General features: G+C 46.5%; 1 pseudogene; it reads right to left on the bottom strand.

Annotated features, from left to right (window-relative positions):
• Window positions 1–6,458: 6,458 nt before the first annotated feature.
• On the bottom strand, window positions 6,459–9,597 carry LOC143689618 (sal-like protein 4 pseudogene; annotated as a pseudogene).
• Between the last annotated feature and the right edge of the window lie 311 nt (window positions 9,598–9,908).

Below are 9,908 nucleotides of genomic sequence, written 5' to 3' on the forward strand. Positions count from 1 at the left end.
GCCTGCACGCCCAGAGACGACCTCTGCTGTCGCAGAAAATGAGAGTTGATGAGCTGTGTTTTCAACCCCTGCATGAACATAGTCAAGCCTTCACTCCTGTCCTGGGGCTGGGAACTCATTTGTGAATTGGGTCTTTGAAAATCCCTTGAAGATGAGGCCAAAGTGAATCAGCATGCGCCTTGCTCCAATACGGCTGGAGTTCTTATATGCCAAGGAAATTGGGGCAGAGTAGGAGTGAGCAGGGGGCAAAGGAGACAGACATGAGGAAGGCTGACAAGCCACTACCAGGAGCTACAGACATCAGAGGGAGCAAAGCTCTGCCGATGCCCTGCCCTTGGCTGCTCAGCCTCCGGGAGCATGAGACAACAAAGCTCTGTCGTTTCAACCAAACAACATTGGTATTTGTTTTAGCAGTGCCAGCAAACTGGGGTAAGCACTCAGAACAGATGAGGCTGGCACTTCTTTTACTCTTTAAATTGGAGCTAGGAGCAGGCTTTCCGCAGGAGCACATAACCCCATGGTCATCTGATGAAAAGCATCTATAGCGATGTCAGTAAAGGTGTCATCTGCTTGCTGGGATGGGGTCATAGGTATGGACAAGGGTGCAGCTTCAGCTACGACTGACAGAGATGCCCCCTGTGCACCCCAGAGCAAGGACATATGGCCAGGACATCCTCATTCAGAACCAACGTCATGCTCCCTAAATCTGGAAGACAGGGTCAGGCCTGGGCCACGGCACCCAGAGAAAGGCTTGCATCCCAGAAGCCCACACGTGGCCTTCCTGTGGACACCAGGATGCATGCCACACCTCACCTGGAAGGGGAAGGAGCAGATGGTGAGAGAAGCCTGGAGAGCCAGGTCCCGGCTCAAACAAATGTGCCATCCACTAAGATGCACCATGAGGAAAGAGGGGGCTATGGCAGCCCCATGATGGTGATGCAATAAATGGGCCATTGTTGGTATAATTAAAATGCTTTTAATAATAACAATCCTTTCTATTTGCCAAGCCCCGAAGTATGCTTTACTGTTGTCATAAAACATGGGAGAATAAAGGAACACTTAATTGTTCATTAAACCCTAGGCTGCACTGACACCAGGGCAAGTAATTTTAGGACAAATAAAATCAACCAACCAACCAACCAATATTTCTTATGTACAGATGAGGAGAAGTGGGCAATTGGGTGAATTCCATGCGATAAAACAATCATATCCAAAGGCGTAGATGTTCAGATTGAACCCAAGCCTGCCATGTAAAGCTTCTTATTAATATTGTATGAAATTTCGCTTAATGGTTTTCTGCATAAACAGGGATGGAGGAAGAGTTAATGGTATGCAGGAAAGAGGCTGCGCGTTATACCCTGATTCGATGTACAGGAGGGAGAGAAAATTTGCATTCTAGGATGACCAGATGAAGCCAAAACGGCCTCAACAAGCTGCAGCAATGGACCAGTTTGGAAATGTTGACATTAAACAGGGACAGATGTAAAGTTCTACGCTTGGGTCTAAATGCAACAATTCAAGGCTTCCTGCAACATGACGGGTGGCTCATTTCTTATTAGCAGCTCTTGTATAAATGGTCTAGGAGGGTTTGCTAACTGCAAATTTGATATGAGCTAACAGTCTGATCACGCTTCTAAACACACACACACACAATCACACCAGCACAAGTTTGCTCTGCCCCAGCCGGGGATGGCAGACAGGAGCCTTCCTCGTGCACAAGCACCAGTCCTGCTGGAGGAAATGGTCATTCTGGCCCCAGAAGTTGTCTTTTATTTGGTTTTAAAAGCACAGGGCAGCCTCATGTGCAAACATCTGCTTCTGCGCACGGGAGGAGGGAGTCTCCCATAGGAGAAGGCGAACAGCTCCTTGGTGCCATAAAGTGACCTAAAATAAGCATCCAAAACTGGTTTAAGAGAATCTGCCTGTGACTTCAAGTTGAAAGCCATATTTGTTTCTTTTTTCTTCTCAGTCTTTCAACCACAGGGATGATGTGGGCCTGGGTATAATTCGCAGTTAATCCAGCCCAGGCAGTCTCATGAAAGGAAGGCCCTTTTCTCTGTGATGAGTCCAGCATATGCTCCCCCCGGGCCATTGTGAAGGTTCGACTCTGCAATCATGCACCCGTTGTAAATCAAGCAGGGAGTGGACCACCGCGTTTGGTTTTCACAACCATCTAGTGAAACTGCCCTGTGATTTCTATTGAATGTACAAAACACTGGGCCTTAGAAAAGTTAGATGATTTAGTGAAAGCCACAGGGCTATTAAGTTAAACTCTACGAATTTGCCAATAATCGACTATTTTTAGACCAGCATGAATAACAATTTCGTAGAGTTGAAACTAATAGAAAGTGGCAGAACTGAAACTCAGGCATAGGTTTACTGAATACAGATTTTAACTCCTAATGAGTAAATAATTAATCCTCTTAAAATAATTGGGGGATTTATTTCCTTACATGAGTCCCTTCCAGTCCATCACGTTGCTGGGGTCTCGCTAAACCCTCAAAAGGAGCCAGCTGTGTACTTGACATGCACATTACAAATGAGGACACAGTGTCTGAGCTGCTCCATGACCAGGTCAAGGTCTGAGGCTCACAGATGGCAATGTTGACATGGGGTCCCAGGGAGGGAGGATCCCATCTCCAAGCAGCTGGGACTTCTGGTGTTTTATATACTTCGTCTCGTTAAACATTTGCAATACTCCAGGGTTTCATTCTCCCCCTTCTATGAATGTGAACACCGTCCAGATCGCACAATTAGCCAGGAAAGGAGCTGGGAATTGTGCCTACAGCTGTCTGGCTTTAAAAACCTGCTTGGTCTCTCTTCACTCTGCACCAATTCCACTCGGCCTCCAGCTCCCGGTCAGGGTCGCCAATGAATGCGAGAAGAGGCAACAAGACAAATGTGAATATTCCCCATGAATGACAAGCTGATGTCCCTTGATATCCTCGGCAAGGGAACCTGCCCCCAGCCAGTTCCTCATCCCCAGCCAACCCTGAATGCAGACCTGTTAAGTGCATTTCTGTGCTCTTTTCATCTCCCCCTCGTCCCCAAATGCAGTCCCCTTTTCAAAAGATTCAGTGAAAAATATTTCAGCAATCATTACTGACGTTATTATATCTCAGTGATGCCCAAACCAAAGCAGAACCCAATTGTACAACATGCTGAAATGATCTCCTTGCAAAACACAGAGGTGATATTCCCAAGTCTGACAAGCAATTGTGAGTGCAATATCTGCTAATGCCGTGATAATTGTTTGTTTGTGCCACCTTGGGAGCCAGCATCTGCAGCCCTGGGCAGAGCCAAGTATGGCGGATGTGTCTGCGATGAGGCTCCCCACTAGTTATTCATAAATGATTCACAAACAGGCAAACAGAGAATCTCTGAGTACAGATCCAGGAGGCATTGTGACAGCCACCCATGTCTCCAGAATCTGCAGCTGGGGAAGTATGTGCAGAGGGTAGCCTTAGGATGGCAGGGAGCAAGCTTCCTGTAACAGCTCAGCTGCCACCAAACCTTATGCTGTTCACCTATAAAGCAAGGATTGGATAAGCCTGGCACCTGGCACAGAGCAGGTAGATGAGACATTTATTATCATTAGTAGTAGTAGTAATTGTTGCATTCTTGTTGTTCTCTCAATGAACAATTGTTTGGAGAGCTAATGACTACCCCTTCCTCATACCACCAACCTGACGCAGGTTTTGTGTTGAAGATGCTTTGGTGCATATCACCCTAAGATACTGCAAGCGAGTTGATCTTGCATATTGGCTTCTCCATACATGTTTGTTGATGGGGAGGAGAATCAGAAAAGGCACCCCAAGGTGCTTCAGGTCTGCCCAGCTGTCTCCACACCTCACTCAGGGGTGCCTGCGGAGTCCCTGGACACACGTTCCCTCATTCTCAGAGCTCCTGTCTCAGCTTGCTGGGGTGCTATGAAAAATACTACAGAATGGCAACATATCAAAATTTATGGGATGCAGCAAAGGCAGTGCTAAGAATGAAATTTATTGCCCTAAATGCCTATATCAAAAAAGAAGAAAGAGCAAAAATCGAGGAATTAACTGTGCACTTGGAAGAACTAGAGAAAGAACAGCAAACTAACCCCAAAGCATGCAAAAGGTAAGAAATAATGAAGATTAGAGCAGAAATAAATGAAATTGAAAACATGAAAACAATCAAGAAAATCAACCAGAAGTTGGTTCTATGAGAAAATAAGATTGATGGACACTTAGTGAGATTGACAAAAAGAAGAAGAGAGAGGATGCAAATAAATAAAATCAGAAATGGAAGGGAGACATAACCACTGCCTCACAGAAATAAAGGAGATAATGAGAGGATACTATGAACAACTTTATGCTAATAAACTAGACAATGTATATGAAATGGACAACTTCCTAGAAAGGCACGAATAACCAACATTGACTCGAGAAGAAATAGACAATCTCAGCAAACCAATCACAAGTAAAGAAATTGAATTAGTCATTAAGAAGCTCCCCAAAAAGAAAAGTCCAGGATCAGATGGCTTCACATGTGAAGCCTATCAAACATTCAAGAAAGAATTAGTACCAATCCTGCTCAAACGCTTCAAAAAAATTGAAGAGGGAAGGCTACCTAATTCATTCTATGAAACCAACATCACCTCATACCAAAGCCAGACAAAGATATTACAAGAAAAGAAAACTACAGACCAATCTCTCTAATGAATTAGATACAAAAATCCTCAACAAAATTCTTGCAAATCAAATCCAGTAGCATATTAAAATAATTATACACCATGACCAAGTACTATATTTTTTTTTGGGGGGGGGGACATCCAAATTTATTCTCCAACAGACAGAAAGTATCAGCAGGTAAAACTACAAGGATTTCTCCATAGATCATACATTCACAAGGCATGATTAGCTTGATAGTGAGAAAACCTCTGGTGTGTTCTCTGTAACAATATCTACTTCACAGTGTAAACAAGCAATATTATTATGTTCACTTACAATTCCAGAAGGAAAGGCACAACTTGGCAAAAAAAAAAAAAAAATTATTTTCTTTGATCCTAAAAAGTCAGGTGCAATAACTAAGAGATAAACTTTTGGTAACAGTCTTCATCCACATTTCAATTTGCGGCCCTTCCACATAGAAGGGAAAGACTTCTCTGCCCCACAAGTTAGGCTATTTCTTTCTCCCTCCTCATTAAACCATCAGAGCAACGTTTCATTGTTTGCTTATTATTATTACATGTATAAAAGGGGGTTAAAAAGAAATCACAGAAACACCTCGAACATCCAGCCACTCCCATCAATACATCAACTCTTAGGTTTAAGGACAGGGTCTAGGAACAGTTCAACAATCATAAAATAGGAAAATAGAGACTATGGCTACGAAAATAAAAAATGAGGTAGATAAATTAAAGCTTTTCACACCCAGGTCTTGCCTGTTCCAACTCTGTAGCCTTCATGCAATACTCAGGAAAAAAAAAATCTTCATAATTACTTGGCACTAGTCACACCAAGGAAATTTTTTAAAATTAGTAATGTGAACCTGTAACAAGAAACACGCCCTTCCATGAGAGTTTCTTCTCAAGAATGAAAATTCAGTTCTTCAACAGAGTAGGCACTGACGAAAAAAATTAAGTCACCTGAGATCCCCTGCTCACCTGCCTACCTCCCCCCACTTCCGGTGTTCAGGAAGATGAAGGCATCTGGAAAGCCAGGGGGTGCATTGGCACTCTTGGGGCTCCAACTGAACTGTAGTTAAATAAGCAGCAATATACACACTGATTCCCTAAGGACCAAAACAAGTCCATTTAAGGGCATTCTACTTATTTATGGTTCTAAGGTTGAAAGAATTTTGTAATTTTACAACCTTAGTTTAAAAGAAAAGTACATTCAAAAAAGAAAACAAAAATGGATGTGGGGTTGGGGGGAGCATATACAACAGGTCCCTAAATAGACAACAGACCTTGTCCATTCACCCGCATTAACAGTTGCCATGTAAAGATACAGTACACCCCCCTGCCCCGTCAGGTTAAGTAACTGTCTATTCCACTGTTGGTTCAATAAATTCCAATTGTTCCACCCTGAAAGAGGTGACAGTTTTTGGAAATAGTTAATCTAGGTTGTAAAAAGTTTCTATGTACAGTTTGTCGCAAGTAACAAAGCTACTTTGCAAGACCCGCTTCTTTCTAAAATGAAAAAAAAAAAAAACTTAGTCTGTATTTCTTTTGGTTATGTTTTTTCTTTTTTCATTTCTTTGATGGTTTTTTGTTTTTGCAAAGCAGCATAGCAACATCTTGATTGCAGGACTGCCCGAGGTTGCGGTCATAACCATAAACCGTAACCATCATTTGTACATCAGTAAGAAAAAAAAAAAACCAAACACAGAAGACAGGTGGGTTCTTCAAAAATAATGTACAGATGCTAGAGGTCTCACTTTGCCTGCACTTCTTCACTGTGAGTTCTCCCTTTTGCTTAGCTGACTGCAATCTTGTTTTCTTCCAGAAAGTGAGGGAACTGGTATTTGGGAACAACATCCGTGGCACCTGGCTTTTCCACTTGGGCACTGACACCCGACTGGGAGCCATCTATCTCGGAGACGGTGGCATTACTGACCACGGAGCTGGCCCCCAGGGACACCGGCAGAGCAGGGATGCCGCCACCCTGGATCACCGAGATCTCGTTGGTTTTCATGGCCAGGCCGCCGCTGAGCATGGCAGTGTACTGGTTCCATGTCACGGGGTCCACGCTGGCCAAAGGCGCCAGGATGTCTTTGGGAAACATTTCGGAGACCCTCTTTCCATCCATACCTAAGAGAGCCATGGTGTTCTCAATGGCCAGCTTCCTGCCAAGGCGTGCCGAGTTATTGTTTGCCCCATGTGTCATATAGTGGACCTTCAAGTTGCCTTTGGTGGTAAAAGCTCGCCCACATATGTTGCACACAAAAGGCTTCTCTCTAGTGTGGGTCCGCTCATGAATCTGCAGGGCGCTTGCAGATGAGAAATTCTTCCCACAGCGCATGCAGCCATGTTGCTTGGCCTGCCGACGTGGCTGGGCTGCTAACAGAGGTGTCATGCCTGGGGACAGGGCTGAGGGGCCAACAAATGTGCCAGGAAATTCAACTTTGATATAGGTTGGTTGCGCTCGGATAAATGCTGGTGGGAGACTGCTCCGACCTTCCGTCTCAGGACGACTGTTCTCGGTGCTCTCTGCTTTGCCTCCAGCATCAGGGGACTTGGACTTGATGCTTTCTGCTTGGCTATTAGCTGGAGAGAGTGCCTGGAAGGACATGGTTTCCAGGATTTCTGGGCTTCTGCCCTGATACTCCTGGTCTCCCATCCCTGAGGATGAATCATTGGTCAAGCCATCACTCTCCCCTGAACCATTTTCCCGGCTGCTCTGCAGCTGCAGGGCTGGATGGGCATGCTCCACCTTCCCAGGGACATCCAAGGAAGCCATCAAGGAGAAGCCCAAGGTTGGTGATGCTGAGTGGATGTCGCGGAGAGGTGTGGGGACCTTTGAGGAGCTACTAGGGGCTTCCTGGGAGCTGACGTCATCTATGTCAATGCTTTCAATGACATTGTCATGGCAAATAGCACTTCCACTGCCATTCTCACCAACCATCATGGGCTCCAAACCTGTAAAGTCACAGGGACTCTCTGGCAGAGGGGTGTTAGGAATCTGACCACCCATGTCCATTCGAATATGTTGTTGCAACATAACAGCATTAGTGAACTTCTTCTGGCAGATAGGGCATGAATTCTGCATCTTTACTGATGTGTTAGTTCGGTGAACCCTGAGGTGTGTCTTTAGATTGCCTTTGGTGGAGAAGGCTCGGCCACAGATCTTGCACTGGAAGGGTCTCTCTCCGGTGTGGTTGCGGTAATGCATCTTGAGGGAGCATTGGCAGCTTAGGATACGGTGGCAGATGAGACATTCATTGGGGTCAGTGGTGGCCTTGTCGATGTTCTCCACTAGCTGCTGCAATTTCAGAGTCTCTGAACCTGGCTCGGGGGTCCTGCTCCCTTGGAAGCCACCAACCCTTGGAGAATTATGATTTGGCCCCACCCCAGGTAGTGCAGTTCCACCCTGGTGGCAGGTCATTGGGCAACAGGCCACTCAGGAGGTCCCTGGGGTTAGTCCCCGAAGAGAGATTTTGAGGTAGCCCTACAGTGGGGGTCCCTGTTACCAGGACAGGTTTGCTGTCTAAGGAGAGGCTTGATTCATCTACAGGTACAAGTAGAGAGAGTGCAAAGGGGATGCCATTCCCTGCTGCCATTTTATCCTGGAACTCGGCAAACAACTGGGGGTTTGCCTTCACCTGAGGATGTCGATGAAAGTGCACCTTGAGGTTGCCCTTGGTGGTGAAACGGTGGCCACAGACAGAGCACACGAAGGGTCTCTCTCCAGTGTGGGAACGGAGGTGGATCTGCAAGGAGCTATCAGTCCCAAAAACCTTGCTACAGTACTTACACTTGTGCTTGTAGAGAATGGCCTCATCTTTGGGTTTAACATCCACCGCGGAGACATTCGGGGGCTTCCCCTTCACTTTCTTGGATGGATCTAATGCCGCGGAGGAGAAAGGGCTCTGGAATAGCACAGAGCCTGGAGCCTGAGGTAGCAAAGTCCCCAGGAGGCGTGACATGACATTGGGGAGCACCCTTGTCCCATCTGGCTTCAGGGTGAAGGGCGTCAGCCCCGGGAACACAGAGCTGGCAGTGGAAGGGATGTTTGCATGAGGTAGCTTGGCTTGTTTCAAGGAGTCCAGAGACAGACCCTGGCTTCCAGCTTTCTGGTTGAGTAAAGCCATGGCAGCAGACACCTGCTGGGACACGTGGCTGCCTAATGTCTTCAGGGTGTCGGCTCCTGCCACACCTGAGTGCAAGGCATGGGAGGCCCACATGTTCACCTGTAGGCGGATCTGCTCTGTGAGCTGGATCTGCTGTAGCTGCTGCTGCTGCAGACATAGGATCTGCTCGAGGACCCACGGGAGGCTGCTGGTACCGGGCAAGGGTGCTGGCAGTGCATCCACACTCCGCTGATTCATTGCAACCTTGGTGCCCTGTAGTGCTTGTAAAGTCACATTAGTGTTGGCAACTTTGCCTTTGGGTATATAGCTTATGCCCTGGGGTGTGGGTGGCAGGGCAGTCTCTGTCTTTAGGAACACCACAGACTCAGCGCCCGGCTTCTCTTTCATGTCCCTTGAGCTACCCCCATTCTCTAGGTGCCCATCCTTACTGCTTGGACTAGGTGGCTGATGGCTCAGCACAGCTCCGGAGAAGTCTTCCGAAAGCACTGGCCCTTCGCTGTCATTCATGATGAGGACAGGTGGATTTTTAGTGCAATTTTTCTTATGTTCTAAGAACTCAGAGATGTTAAAAAACTCCGCACAGCATTTCTCGCAGATATGAGTTTCCTCTCGACGAACCCGCTTGGCAGTCACTTCATTCTCATCTGCTTCGTCACTGTTGTCTGAGTGGTTCATTGGAGCACCGGGCTCCCCTGCTGCCGGCGCTGCTGGGGCCGCATCTGCAAACTCCGGGGTCGGCTGCTACTCACCCTGGTCCTCCTCGGAGTTGATGTGCTGGGGTTTCGCCTGCTTGTGCCTTGACATGGTGCGAGCATCAGGGCGCCGGGAGAGCCGCGGTTATTTGCCCTCTCCACCACAAATTCCTGGAGTTGGAACGCGCATGTCCCAGTAATTATTATTATCAATAATGCATTGCGATTTATCATGAGCCCTGACAGCTGATTGGCCTCGAGCAAGTACTATTCATCCCAGGTATGCAAGGATGGTTCAAAATAAGAAAATCAATTCATGTAATACACCCTATCAACAAATCAAACAGAAAAACCACATGATCATCTCTAGTGATGCAGAAAAAGGTATTTGGCAAAATTCAACATCCTTTCTTGTTGGAAACA

The sequence above is a fragment of the Tamandua tetradactyla genome, chromosome 7 (assembly GCF_023851605.1).
Source record: "Tamandua tetradactyla isolate mTamTet1 chromosome 7, mTamTet1.pri, whole genome shotgun sequence".
Classification (NCBI taxonomy): domain Eukaryota; kingdom Metazoa; phylum Chordata; class Mammalia; order Pilosa; family Myrmecophagidae; genus Tamandua; species Tamandua tetradactyla.